The following is a 14,088-nucleotide window of genomic DNA, read 5'->3' as shown; positions in this document are numbered from 1 at the left end:
CTGTGGAAAATTGTGTTTCTTGGTGCCAAAGAATAAAGAATAATGTCTTTAAGAATTATAAATCCAAAATGTGAGTATCTTTAAGCGTTATTAAACCTTGGCGTTATTATCGGGCTGTATAATTATGAACTTTTCTTTGTTATAACTGGTTCACATATAATAAATAAGGTCCATAAAAGAAAAGTAACAGCGTTAACGCTTAATAGACTACGAAAGTGATAACGTCACACTCCAAGCGGGTAACCCTGAGGAAGGGGATTACTTTCCAAACAGTCGGTGTCGGATTATAATGTTGAAAAAGGTCATTTTTTTTCCATGTAAACTCTGTAACTAACTGTTTTAATAGGTAAGTGAGTTTATGTTACTAATCATTGAACCAGTGAAAAGACGTGTTGGGATGGCTGCAATGTGGTTTAAATAGTCAACCATGTGGTGGGTATGTCAGCTATCCTTAATGCTATAATGCTTTCAGTCAGGAGCACAGTACATAATAATCAAATGGCCCATGGCAGAAAGAGGAGAAAGAAAACCCTCAGGAGCTGAGTATCGTAAACGAAAGGCTGAGAGGGAAAAGGACCAAGCAAAACAGCAGGGATCCTTCCTGAAATATCTTCTCTTTAAGCCAAATAAAGATGGAAGCAGTTCACAGCATCCAGATGAAGGACTTTTACTTGGAGAGGAGGTTAGCTTACGTCCGCATGGAAGCACTATGGAATATCAATATGAAGGTATATTACTTCGAGATGAGGGTAGCTCACATCCACAAAAGAGCAGCTTGGAAACTCAAGATGATGGAAACTTACTTCTAGATGAAGGCAGGTCACAGCATCAGACTAATATGGAAGTGGAGAAAATTTATTCACCTTCAGAGACACATGCAGAAATTGAAGTAAATGAAATAGAAGGAAGAAAGGATGAGGAAGTTACAAACAAGTTACAGTATGGAGACCCAGCTTCATGGCCCAGATGTGATGACAATGTGTGGCAAATTCTCGTGGAACATGGACCCGAACAAGTTCATGAATTTCCCTTCCCTAAGGATGGAAATAAAAGAAAATTCTCTGCTCAGCATTACAAGAGGAAACTCATTAATGGGGAAGGAATTCATTGAAACTGGTTACAATATTCAGTGTCGAAGGACTCTGTGTTTTGCGTTTGCAGCAAGTTGTTTAGAAATCAAGCAATTGGTACATCACTTATTGAAAATGGTTCGAAGGACTGGAAAAACATATCTTCAATTCTCTCTTCACATGAAAGAAGTACAGAACATTTGGAATGTTTTCAAAATTGGAAAGAACTTGAATTACGATTGAAAAAAGCAAAAACTATAGATGAAGAAAATTTACGTGTGATCAAGGAAAAAGAAGAATATTGGCAACAAATATTAGAGTGTCTGATTGCTTTATGAGAGTTCTTGGTGGGCAAAATTTAGCATTCTGCAGCTATGGTAGAAATAAAAAATTATACACTCCAGGTAATGGAAACTTTTTTAAATGTGTTGAAAACCTAGCTTTGTTTGATCCAGTCATGAAGGAGCATCTACGTAAAATAACTGATCATGAAACACAGGTTCATTACTTAGGAAAAAATATGCTGAATGAACTGATTCAAATCCTAGAAAATGGCATTAAAAAGAAAATTGTAGAAGCTGCCCATTCTGCAAAATACATTTCAATAATACTGGACTATACACCCGATGTGAGTCATGTTGAACAAATGATGATGATCATTCATTTTGTGGCTACGGAAAAGTCTGCAGATGAAGATAATGTTGAAGTGCTTATAAAGGAACATTTTTGGGGTTTCATACTGCTGAAGGAGACAACTGGAGCATTTATGACTGAAGCTATTCTACAAGAGTTTGAAACAGTGTTGTCATCTGTTGAAAACTTATGTGGCTATGATAATGGGAGTAATATGAAGGGTGAAGACAATGGTGTGCAAAGGAGAATGATGGAAATCAATCCTGGGGCCTTTTTCGTTTCTTGCAGTGCGTATTCTCTGAATTTGGTTGTCAATGATGCTGCTAGATGCTGTTTGGAGGCAAGCAGTTTCTTTGACCTGGTGCAATGTGTTTATGTGTTTTTTCTCAGGCTCAACATACTGTTGGGAGATTCTGACTCGCCATGTGAATTCTCTAACTGTGAAACCACTTAGGATGGGAGAGTTGCACTGATGCTTTGAAGCCTCTTTGCTATGAACTTGGAAACATTTATGATGCCCTAATTGAAATTTCTGATGATACTACCTTTACTGGATCATCTGGCAATACGGCACGTTCAGATGCAAAAGCTCTTGCAAATGGCCTTTCCAAGTTCAAATTTGTGACTTCACTCATTTTGTGACATAATATCCTATTTGAGATTAACCTCACTAGTAAGCAGCTTCAGGAAAAGAACTTGAATGTACATTCTGCTATTCTGGAGGAATTCAGAAGTGATGAAGGGTTTGAAAGAACATTGATAGATTCCCTTGAGCTTGCTGAAGAAATAGACTTTCCAACAGAATTTGAACCAGAGCCAGTTCGCATTTGGCAAAAGAAACAGCAGTTTTCCTATGAAAGACGAGACACACCCATTCAGAACCCAAAAGAAAGGTTCAAAGTGAATTTCTACTTCCCAGGCCGTGATACTGCTATTCACCTGGTTGACGGAAGATTTCAACAGATGCAGCAGCTAGAGTCAGTATTTTGCTTTCTATATGAGATCCATAGCTTGCAAAAGAAAACAGCGAAACAGATAAGAGAATTTTATATAAAACTGGAGTCGGCATTGACTCATGAAAATTCAAAAAACATTGATGCTACAGATTTGTGTAGTGAGCTTCAGGCTTTTTCAAGAAAACTTAAGAAATATTCCACTCCTGAAGAAGTACTGAAGTTTGTTTGTGAAAATAAACTCTCACACAGTTTTCCAAACATTTTTATAGCTCTACGCATTCTTTTAACTTTTCCAGTTTCCATAGCTAGTGGGGAACATAGCTTCTCAAAGTTAATATTGATAAAAACATATCTGCGTTCAACAATGGTGCAAGAGAGACTTGTTGGACTTGCCACAATGTCAATAGAGCATGAAATAGCTGGAAAACTGGATCTAAAAGAACTAGTGACTGAATTTTCAAAACTTAAAGCAAGAAAAGTCATGTTTTAAGAGCACAGTGTTTTTTATTTGGAGTGTGTTGTAAATACAGGTTATTGAAGAGTTCATTGAAGAGTTTTCTTATTTCTTTCTTTATTGGATGTGATAGTAATGGCAGTTAAAGCAGGATAGCGTAATGGATAATTTTGGATTTGTAATAATAAAAATTATAATTAACATTTTAAATGCATTTTTATTTGAAATCGGACTGAAATATCATCTAGTTGTTAACAAATCTGTTCTGAAAATTTCGTGTTTCTATTTTATCTGATCTCAGAAACATTGGTTGGACAGACGGATGGACGGACAAACCGAATAATTAAGCCTCTGTTTAAAAAAAAATGCTTAAAAAACATTAAAAGGAAAAAAGGGGCAAAATGTTTCCTAGTTTACCCAAAACCTCAGCCTAGATCTGCCCTTGGGGTTTGGGGGTGGGGGCGCCAATTGCATGGTTCTCCAAGGGCGCCAGTTGCTGGCAGCTAGTCTAGGGCTACCCCTGGTGCCAGTGAGAGCCTCAGAACCCCCAGGCAGCTGCTGTCTGAGGCTGAAGGTGCCCCAAATTCCTCTGCACCTACATGTTTGCTGTAAAAGCTCCCTAGAAGCCTAATTTTGTGTGCACAATGCCTCACTCTGGGTATCTGGAGGCCTAGCTCACACCTGTGCCCCAATATGCTCCTCAAGTCAGGGGAAGGTAAGTGCTGTCCTGCCTATCTTGCCTGCAGTGCCTGCTCAGATCAGATACACAGTCTCAAAGCACACGTAACAGCTAGCAGGAGGAGGCACAGGCCCCCCTTTGGGCTAGCAATTAGGGCACTCCCCCAGACCCTAGTTCGACTGCCACCTCTGCCTGCTGAGAAGGGATTTGAGCAGGGCTTCCCCACCTCTCAGCTGAGTGCCTAGCTACTGGGCTAGGGGGATGTTCTGAGGGGACTCTCAATCTGCCTTATTGAAGCTGTTTTACTTTGTGTGAATAATTAAACATGCATCGGGCCAGAGGGAGCATTGGAATGACTATGGTGGAGGGGTAAATTGAACCAGGGCTCCCACATCCAGGTGAGTGATGTAATCCCCAGCCTAAAGGGTATAAAGAAGGCCACCGCCTCCTCTCCCAACCCCATTTTCTATGGCGTTAGGTGTGCACTGCCTTGGTTCTTGCAGGGGGGCAGCTCAGGTGCCTAACTCCCTGAGCAGGCTGGGGCTGAGTACACACTGCTCCTGTCAGCATCTCCCTTCCGCGGCTGAGGCTCCCTGCCAACACACTGCCGTGTGTGGGTCCCAGCATGAGGCGCTCGTGTTCCCCATGCCTCCTGTGGATTCCACGGGGCAGAAGGTGACCTCACAGTGGTTAGCTAAGCATCTTTGTGTAGCTAGCCTTGGGCTCACTGCTGTTGCTCCATTTCCCAGCTGAGGGAGGGGGAAGAGCAGTGCCCTAGCTCCCGGAAACGGGGGAGAGGATAATGATTAAAGATTGTGAGGCTCACACACTACAATGAGGGGGCAGATCGGTGTCTCAGGTAGATAAAATACAGATTGCCTGCAACAGGACAGCCGCAGCTCACGGCCTCAGACTGTTTTCTCTCTGTGTGAAGTAAATGAAAGAGGAGTTGTTTTTTAAAGAAAACTGGACAACTTGCACTGAGATCATGGACAGGACTAATGACCCCTCCCCTGGGGACCAGCAGGTCATGACCTCCTGACCACTGGGATGAGTTGGAGCAGTACTTATTACTCCTTTCTGGAGCAACCCCCAAAAGGGTCAGAAACACTTATGCTTTCCCAATGGGTTACATAACTATTTGCAGTATAATGCTGGGAATCAGGACTCCTGGGTTCTATTCCCAACTCTGGGAGGACACAGAGTGAGGTCTACTGGGATAGTGTGGGGGGTGGGGGCTGGAAATCAGGACTCCTGAGTTCTGTTTTGAGCTCTGGGAGTGGAGTAGGGTCTAATGATTAGAGTTGGGCAGAGGGGGGTGGGGGCTGGGAGTCAGGAATCCTTGGGTGTTCTCCTGGCTGTGTGAAGGCAATGATGGTCTAGTGGTTTAAGCAGCGACTACAGACAATGCAGCCAAGCACCTAGGTTGCACAGATTGTTGGGAGTGTGGATGCAACTTGGGCTCTGTGATAATACAGACTGAGGGTGCAATCCTGACTCCTTTAAAGTCAAGAGCCTGAACAATTTTTTCTATACCAAACCTTTTGCAAAAATTTAATAGAAAGTATTTGTTTTAGAAATTTTTGTATTTTCATTGTTTTAGTTTTGGTTTTTCAGGATTTCAGGGTGTGGGTGTGTGGGGCAGGCATATGGAGCATGCACAGGGTGGTGTGGGTGTGGGGCAGGCATGGCTTACACTGTGCTGTGTGTAGTGCATATCCTGATCCGGTGGAGGCAGATGGAAGTTGTTCCCTGGACAATGCAGAGTCTGTCAGTCAGTGGAACATGCTGGCTGGGTGCTGGGGGAATTTCAGAGACGGCCCCTGACTCCACAGTTCCTTGTGCTGGGGACATCTCCCTTACCCAACTTGGAGACCTTTAAAACAAAGGTTTTGTTCATGGACTATAAAGAAAGCAAAAGCTCCAGGAGGCTGGAACTGCTGCCTTGGTTCTGGTGCAAATTGAGGGCTTTGTCTGAGAAGTGGTAAAAGAGGAACATCTGTGGGTGGGAGCCCAGGGCCGGGTTTACATTCACATTGTGCATGCACCTGCTCCTTTGATTGGCCCCTCTCTGAGGCCTTGTCTGCACTTAAAACGTTTCACCTGCACACTGTCGCACTTCAGAGAAGACACTACCTACACCCACGGGAGAGCTTCTCCTGTGGCCGTAGCTACTCCACTTCCCTGAGAGGCAGTAGCAAGGTAGATGGGAGAATTCTCCTGTTGACCCAGTGCTATGTGCACTGCGGGTTAGGCCCGTTTAACTGCATTGTTCAGGGGGGTGGATTTTTCACTCCTCTGAGTGACATAGTTATACCAACCTAATTTCCTAGTGTAGACCAGACCTCAGTGCTTTACATGATCCCCATGTTGCATTAGGGGAAACTGAGGCACAATGTCCCACAGGAACTTGCCTCAGATCTCACAGGAAGGTGGCATAGGGAATTTGAACCCAGGCCTGGCAGTTGCAGAGTCAGGATTAGGACCTGACTCTCCCAAATCCTCCAAGCACCTGTGCAGCCTCTGAATAAATACCTGGGGCAGAAATGGCTCCAGGTTAGTGACACATGTGACAAGGCTCAGAAGCCTGGGTGAGCGCGTCACCCCTGTGCCAAAGACCAGCATGACCTGCGCCCCACTTACAGCCCCCATAACCTTGGGGAATGGGGCCTCTCCCCAGCCTAGCCTTGGCTCCAAATGATTGCGCTGGGTTCTGTGACCATTCCCCTCCCATCTCTGCCAGCCAGGCCGTGTATCCTCCCTGCAGCACAGGCCCATCCAGACCCTGCAGCCAGGCTCACCCCCTGGGGCTTTGCTTCCCAACACAGGGAGGAAGAGAAGGGGGGCGGGGTGGTGTTTGGCAAAATCCCTGCTCAGGGCTGACTCCTGTGGATTGGCGCGTTCCAGGAGGAGGGGAGGTCTCCTCATGTTTATGTCTCTTCATCTGTTTTCGGTATCAGAGCCAGAGTGTAAATGCTGGTGGGAGGCCGGGATAATTAGAACATTTGGAATACATTGGAGGGGAAAGCATTGGAACGGTGTCTGCTCTTTGATGCCGTTCCTGCAGCAGGAAAGAGTCCAAGGTTCTGTAATGCTGCGGTTAAAGGCACCAGCCCGCATTTTTGCAGCATTGAGCTCCAATCTGGCTCCAATTACAAATGAAATGAGTTTGGTGGGCTCAGCCGAATCCACAGGGGTCACCAGCTTGCATCAAAAACACTGCGCAATGCAGCACAACTGGCAGTCTTCTCTGCAGGGGCCCAGGATTGAATTAGCCGGGGTCTGACGGGTCAGGATTAATGGGCATTGGTAGAACTCTGTGTGTAGGGAGCCTGGGGCTGGGAGAGCAAGGGGATGTGGGTCAGGACTAAGGGGCACTGGCAGAACTGTGAAGGGAAGTAACAATGTCTAACAGGTTTTCCTAGTCTCCTGTCCAGTGCAGTAAAACTACATCCGTCCTTTATAAAAAGTGGAAGAGTTGATACCTGGGGCAAAGTCCCTGGGAGATTGTCCCTCTTCACTGTCTCCATCTCAGTGAAACCCACCGTTGCCTGGGGGCTGAAAGGGGAAGGTCCCGGTGAAGGCTATAGAGCTGCAATCAGGGAGCACAGGCTGAGAGCCCCCTGTGCTCTGACTGCCTGTCACAGCACTGCTCAGACCCTCCCAACGCAGCTGGCACTCGAGCAGGGCTTTCTGGGCGCTCCCTTGGGTAGGTGGTCAGCACGGCAGGAGCTGGGTTTATTGGACAATCTGCCTGGGGAACTGCGCTAACCTGGGCCTGCAGGATGTAAGACTCCTGAGTAGCCGCTAGAGGACAGCAGTGACTGAGCCCAAAGAAGCACAGTTTGAAGGGCCCAGGGCTTGTGGTGAGGCCTGCAGGACAGATGGGCAGAGCAGATGGGATGGGAGTAGGGCCCAGCCAAGGGGGTCTGGTTTGCACCCTAGTTACTGGGGGCTCCAGTCACCCCAACCCTAATGGATAGCTGGGCAGCACCTCGCTGGGGGCAGTACCTGCAAAACATGGGCATGTCTCCTTCCTGCACTGTCTGTGGTGAAATTCCCATTATCCCCCTTGAGGGTGGACGGGGGACTCAGTGTCCCTCCCCAGCCAGCTGCTGCCTTGCTCTGCCCTTGGAGGGGGACAAGGCAGGTTTTCACAACCTTTAGGGGTGTGTGGACCTGGGGTTGAGTTCGTCCCATTGTAGAGGCAGGGCAGCTGCAGAGTTCAGCTGCTAAGCTTCCCCACAGTGGAGGCTGGGCTCAGGGCTGACTCCAGCACTGGTACAAGACACTCCTCCCCTGGGAGATTTCACGGCCTGGGACTGAAATAGCCAGGGGGTTCTGGTAGTGGCAGAGCTGGGGGAAGGGTGGTCAGATGAGCCATGGGCGCAGGGCAGGGCAGAGCTGGGTGGACTGAATAACAGAAGAGGCTGTAGGCAGGAGTACTAGCAGACCTGTGGGGAGGAGATCTAAGGCATTTATCTGGCCTCCATCACCACAGGATCTGGGCATCTCACAGTCATTAAGGTATTTATCCTGCCCCTGTGAGGCAAGGCAGGGCTCTGATCCTCATTGCACAGATGAGGAACCGAGGCTCAGAGAGACTCTACCAAGGAGGCTGTAACAGCGCAGGGACTTAAACCCGGGTCTCCCCCCTGCTAGGTGAGTGCAGTAACCACTGGAGCATCCTTGCCCTCTAATTCCTCACCCTGTGTCTTTCTGTTGTTCTAATGGCTTCTGCCCTTTCCCTAGCAGTGACTGTCACTGACCCTCAATGGACTCTTCTCATTATCTGCTGTGAAGTGAGATACAAACAATGCTCCATGGCACACAACCCACTGGGCCAGACGCCAGCACATGGAGATAATGGAGCTGCCAGCTTGAGGAGGGTCATTAGCCTGAGTGAATGTGTCAGCTCCTTGGTGCGCCCAGCCCATTCACTGCTGGTATGGGGGCTAGGCTCTTGGCATGCATCCCGCAGAATTCATGCCTGAGCTCCCAGCTGGCATTGCTTAGCCAAGGCTCACGGAGCCATCGAGTCTTCATTGTTCCAGCAAACAGAGACGGGACTGGGGCTGACAGCACTGGAGCAGCACATGGGCTCTTCCCAGCCTTCCTTGTCTTGCTTCCTCAGAGCTCTCCCCAGGACAGGGATGGGCTGCCACCTCTGCCACAGGTCAAGGCTGTGAGCTGAGCCTGTGGGCATTGGGACTCTCTAGCTTCAACCGTTCTCCAAGCAGGGCATTAAAGGCCTCTGGCCTGGCCTACTCCGTGCTGCAGGCTGCGTTAGGATGGGAGCACCCAGAGACCCTGGCTGTGATCAGGCCCCATTGTGAGGGGCACTGAATAGGGTGAGGGGCAGTCTCTTCCCCAGAGAGCTCATAGGCCAAATGCACACACCAGACAAGGGCAGAAGAGAGATTAGTGTCCCCATGTCACAGATGGGAGCAGGGGCTCAGAGGGACTGTGCGACTCACCCAGGGCAGAGCTAGGCTTCACGTCCCAGCTCTCCTGAGTTCCAGCCCAGGATCCTGGCCGCAAGGGCGGCATTCCTCTCGCTGCTGGAGCTGAAGGGAGGGACTCTAGCTCCCAGCTTTGCCAATGCAGCTGCAGGCTGGGCAGGTGTGCTGGAGTTGGATTGCTAATTGCCCTGGCATAGGCCAGGCCTCACCGCCCCTGTGGTAGGGCCAGGTGCTGGGAGCAGGCTCCATGCAGCCTTTGGAGACTAAACTCCCTGGATCTCAAAGCACTTTACAAATGACAGGGAGGCAGGCGATGCCACTAGCCGCAGTTATAGAAACAGATGCAATGGGACAGGGCCCAAGTCACCCAGCAGGTGTGTGACACAGCTAGCAACAGGGCTCTGGTCTCCTGAGTGCTGGCCTCAGTGGCCCCAAGTGCCAGGCTGAGGAGCAGGGTTAATTCTGGGCATGGGCAGCAGGTATCATAGGCCAGGGCAGGCTGTGTCCCCACCCATGCTCCATCCTGAGGCCCCGCCCTCACACCCCGTGGGGGCTCAGCTTCAGCCGGTGGCCCGGGGATTGGGCTGGGGGCCAGGGTGGCCAAGGGCAGCTTGGGCCGGCCAGCAGCCTGGGGCTGCTCAGGCTGGCCTGGGGATTGGGCCAGTGGCCCAGGTAGGCTAGTGTTCAGGCTGGCCAGCAACCCAGTGCTTGGGCCAGCTGGAGGCCTGGGGGTCGGGGCGGCTGGTACGGCTACTGCAGTCTGGCTAGGGGCTTGGGGCAGATGGGACAGGTGGGGAGGGGTGCTTGGTGCTCTGGCAGGCAAGGGGGCTGTCGGGGCTAGCCTCCCCAAAAAGGGGGATTCATGTGCCGCCCATGATGCTGGGGGTGGTTTTATGCTGCTCAGCCCTCAACTAGAATTTAAGCAGCTTAAGCAACTAATAAAACTAGCTCCAGTATTAAAACTATTGGAGAGTAAGAGACTTACAAACCTGTCTTCAGATACATCGAAACAAGGCCTAGGAGCAGTTCTCTTACAACAGTCTAGTGACCTCTGGAAACCAGCTGCCTCCTCCCACTGTCAGGTCCCACACCCTGGAGCTTCTGTTTCTGTTAAGAATGGTTCAAAAGGCTCTTCCGCCATTTGAGTAATGCTGAGATCTTTCACACTTCATCCTTCTAGTGACCAGTACCCTCCAGTTTTGCTAAGACAAACTGGAGAGGAGGGTTAGCTTGTGGGGAGGGATAGCTCAGTGGTTTGAGTATTGGCCTGCTAAACCCAGGGTTGTGAGTTCAATCCTTAAGGGGGCCATTTAGGGATCTGGGGCAAAAATTGGGGATTGGCCCTGCTTTGAGCAGGGGGTTGGACTAGATGACCTCCTGAGGTCCCTTCCAACTCTGATATTCTATGATTCATGTGTAAAGCTGACACACCCTGGTCCGTCAGTGGGCGGGATTGAACCTCAGACCTTTGGAGCTTAGTGCATGAGCCTGTACCGCATGAGCTAAAAGCCAACCAGCTTTTAGCAAAGGCTGTAGGGCAGACTCATTTTATCTCTCTCTCTATGTGGCCTTGGTGCCACTAGATGGGACAGAACACCACACCCACGAGGTGTGTGGGTTACACATAGTCAGCTCATTCTCTACCATTAAGCTCAAACTGCTTCAGGACCTGCAATAATAAAAAAGATGGCGACCTTTTGTTCATATTCCTTAGGAGAAGATTCCAATGGCCTCAGAAATAAACCCAAGTATTCTGTAATCCCTTTCTAGCATTCTGCACCATTGGGTGCCATTTTTAGAAATGGGAACTCTGCACTGAGCCAGCTGATTCCATTCAAACTTCTTTTTCACTCTTGAGTAACTTTTACCTCCATTTTTTAATGTCTTCCAGTTCTTTTCATAGAATCACTTCCTTCACTGCTGCTACCATAGGTTGGTTTATAATCAAATAATCCATTAGTGTTAGTGCTAATTACTTGCTAGTAATTTAACAACAGTCTTTATTAGATCTGTAGTTAACATGCAGATAGACCATCTTAGCTCCAGTCAACCTGCCAGTCTAACCTCCAACCAGCTGCCTCCTCCCACTGTCAGCTCCCACACTTTGGAGTTTCTAGTCATTCTCTTAAAGCCACAGTAACACCATGAAACACTACAGAAGGGATGTGGACAAATCTGAGAGAGTCCAGCGGAGGGCAACGAAAATGATCAGGGGGCAGTGGCACATGACTTACGAGAAGAGGCTGAGGGAACTGGGTTTATTTAGTCTGCAGAAGAGAAGAGTGAGGGGGGATTTGATAGCAGCCTTCAACTACCTGAAGGGGGGTTCCAAAGAGGACGGAGCTCAGCTGTTCTCAGTGGTGGCAGATGACAGAACAAGAAGCGATGGTCTCAAGTTGCAGTGCGGGAGGTCTAGGTTGGACATTAGGAAACACTATTTCACTAGGAGGGTGGTGAAGCAGTGGAATGGGTTACCTAGGGAGGTGGTGGAATCTCCATCCTTCAAGGTTTTTAAGGCCTGGCTTGACAAAGCCTTGGCTGGGATGATTTAGTTGGGGTTGGTCCTGCCTTGAGCAAAGGGTTGGACTAGATGACCTCCTGAGGTCTCTTCCAACCCTAATCTTCTATGATTCTATGAAAACTTTCTGTGGCCTGCATGTCCCACTAGGCCTATTAATAGGCCCGGAGCTCTCCCCCCCTCCCCACGTCCTGTTTTGTCCTATCTGCGACCTGCCCCTCCAGCCAGGCTCACTTTAGGACTTTTGCTCTTCTGCTGAATCACTGGTGAATTGCTCACCTCTCCCATACTGAGCTGCCCCAGCAGATGGGCTGAGACTCCCAGAGGCTGCAGTGTCAGGGGGAATCTCTGTATGAGCCCCTGTGAATGGGCACACGCAGAGCATGACTGTCCTCATATGGACCTGAGGAGAGAGGAGTTGCAGTCCCCGAGTTCCTTTGCTTTGGTCCTTCAGCCGAGATCCAGAGAAGCTAAGATCAGAAGGCAGCATTGTGATGATCCACTCTGACCTGCAGGAAGCTCCCAAGGAGCCTGTATCCCACCCAGATGCATCAGGTGCTGGTTGTTTTCACAAGGAGTGGTCAGTTCCCATCATTCCTCCCTCTGCTAATCTGTGCAATGCCATAGAAGCCTATGGAGCGATTCTGATTTACACCAGCCAGGGTGTTTGGGGCTAGAGGTCTGCTTGGGACTAATTTTTAAGTCCTAATTTTTCAGACTGACCCTGGGCCTAAGCCCAAGAGGATCGAGTTGTTTTCTGACCCTTCCCTCCGAACCTTCCCTCCGAGTCAGCACCACAGTCACCTACTGCCCGTGGTGGTTGTGTGCACTGGCGGCTCCATGCCCTGCTACCAGCTACCAGCCCTTGCTGCACTGTGTGCTCTGCATAGTCAGAGGCACTCTTGACACCTTGGTGCACACGCACAGCGTAGTGAGGTGGTGGTGGCTGACCGGTGGGACACTGCCATGCTGACCCCTCAGCCAGAGGAGGAGAGCTGACCCGACCCAACCGGGTCTGGTTGTTTTCCAACCCCACACTTGTAGTCCAGTTCTACTGCGTTCAGGCCGGCTTGCAGGGTCTGGGCCATGCTGTGATGGTGGCGGTGGGATTTTGCAGCTTTTGGTGACACACCCTTCCCCCGCAGCCTGTTGGTGCATTTCCCTTTGCAGTGGTGCCATACCTTATGATTCTTGTGCAAGACTTGTGATGGGGATGGGAGGAGATGGGACAATGGCTCTTGTCCAAAGGTGAATAGAAAGTTGGCTAGATTGTCGGGCTCAACGGGTAGTGATCAATGGCTCCATGTCTAGCTGGCAGCCGGTATCAAGCGGAGTGCCCCAAGGGTCGGTCCTGGAGCCGGTTTTGTTCAATATCTTCATAAATGATCTGGAGGATGGCGTGGATTGCACCCTCAGCAAGTTTGCAGATGACACTAAACTGGGAGGAGAGGTAGATACACTGGAGGGTAGGGATAGAATACAGAGGGACCTAGACAAATTAGAGGATTGGGCCAAAAGAAATCTGATGAGGTTCAACAAGGACAAGTGCAGAGTCCTGCACTTAGGACGGAAGAATCCCATGCACCACTACAGACTAAGGACCGAAGAAGGACCTAGGGGTTACAGTGGACGAGAAGCTGGATATGAGTCAACAGTGTGCCCTTGTTGCCAAGAAGGCCAATGGTATTTTGGGATGTATACGTAGGGGCATTGCCAGCAGATCGAGGGACGTGATCGTTCCCCTCTATTCAACATTGGTGAGGCCTCATCTGGAGTACTGTGTCCAGTTTTGGGCCCCACACTACAAGAAGGATGTGGAAAAATTGGAAAGAGTCCAGCGGAGGGCAACAAAAATGATTAGGGGACTGGAACACATGACTTATGAGGAGATGCTGAGGGAACTGGGATTGTTTAGTCTGCGGAAGAGAGGAATGAGGGGGGATTTGATAGCTGCTTTCAAGTACCTGAAAGGGGGTTCCAAAGAGGGTGGATCTAGACTGTTCTCAGTGGTAGCAGATGACAGAACAAGGAGTAATGGGCACAAGTTGCAGTGGGGGAGGTTTAGGTTGGATATTAGGAAAAACTTTTTCACTAGGAGGATGGTGAAACACTGGAATGCATTACCTAGGGAGGTGGTGGAATCTCCTCTTTTGGAAGTTTTTAAGGTCAGGCTTGAGAAAGCCCTGGCTGGGATGATTTAGTTGGGGATTGGTCCTGCTTTGAGCAGGGGGTTGGACTAGATGACCTCCTGAGGTCCCTTCCAACCCTGACATTCTACGATTCTCTTGAGGGGCTCCTGAGGCTGCAGAAAGCTTG

The sequence above is a fragment of the Chelonia mydas genome, chromosome 20 (genome assembly GCF_015237465.2).
Source record: "Chelonia mydas isolate rCheMyd1 chromosome 20, rCheMyd1.pri.v2, whole genome shotgun sequence".
In the NCBI taxonomy this organism is placed as follows: domain Eukaryota; kingdom Metazoa; phylum Chordata; order Testudines; family Cheloniidae; genus Chelonia; species Chelonia mydas.
The sequence above is the reverse complement of the archived record's forward strand: the minus strand, read 5'-3'. Positions refer to the sequence as shown.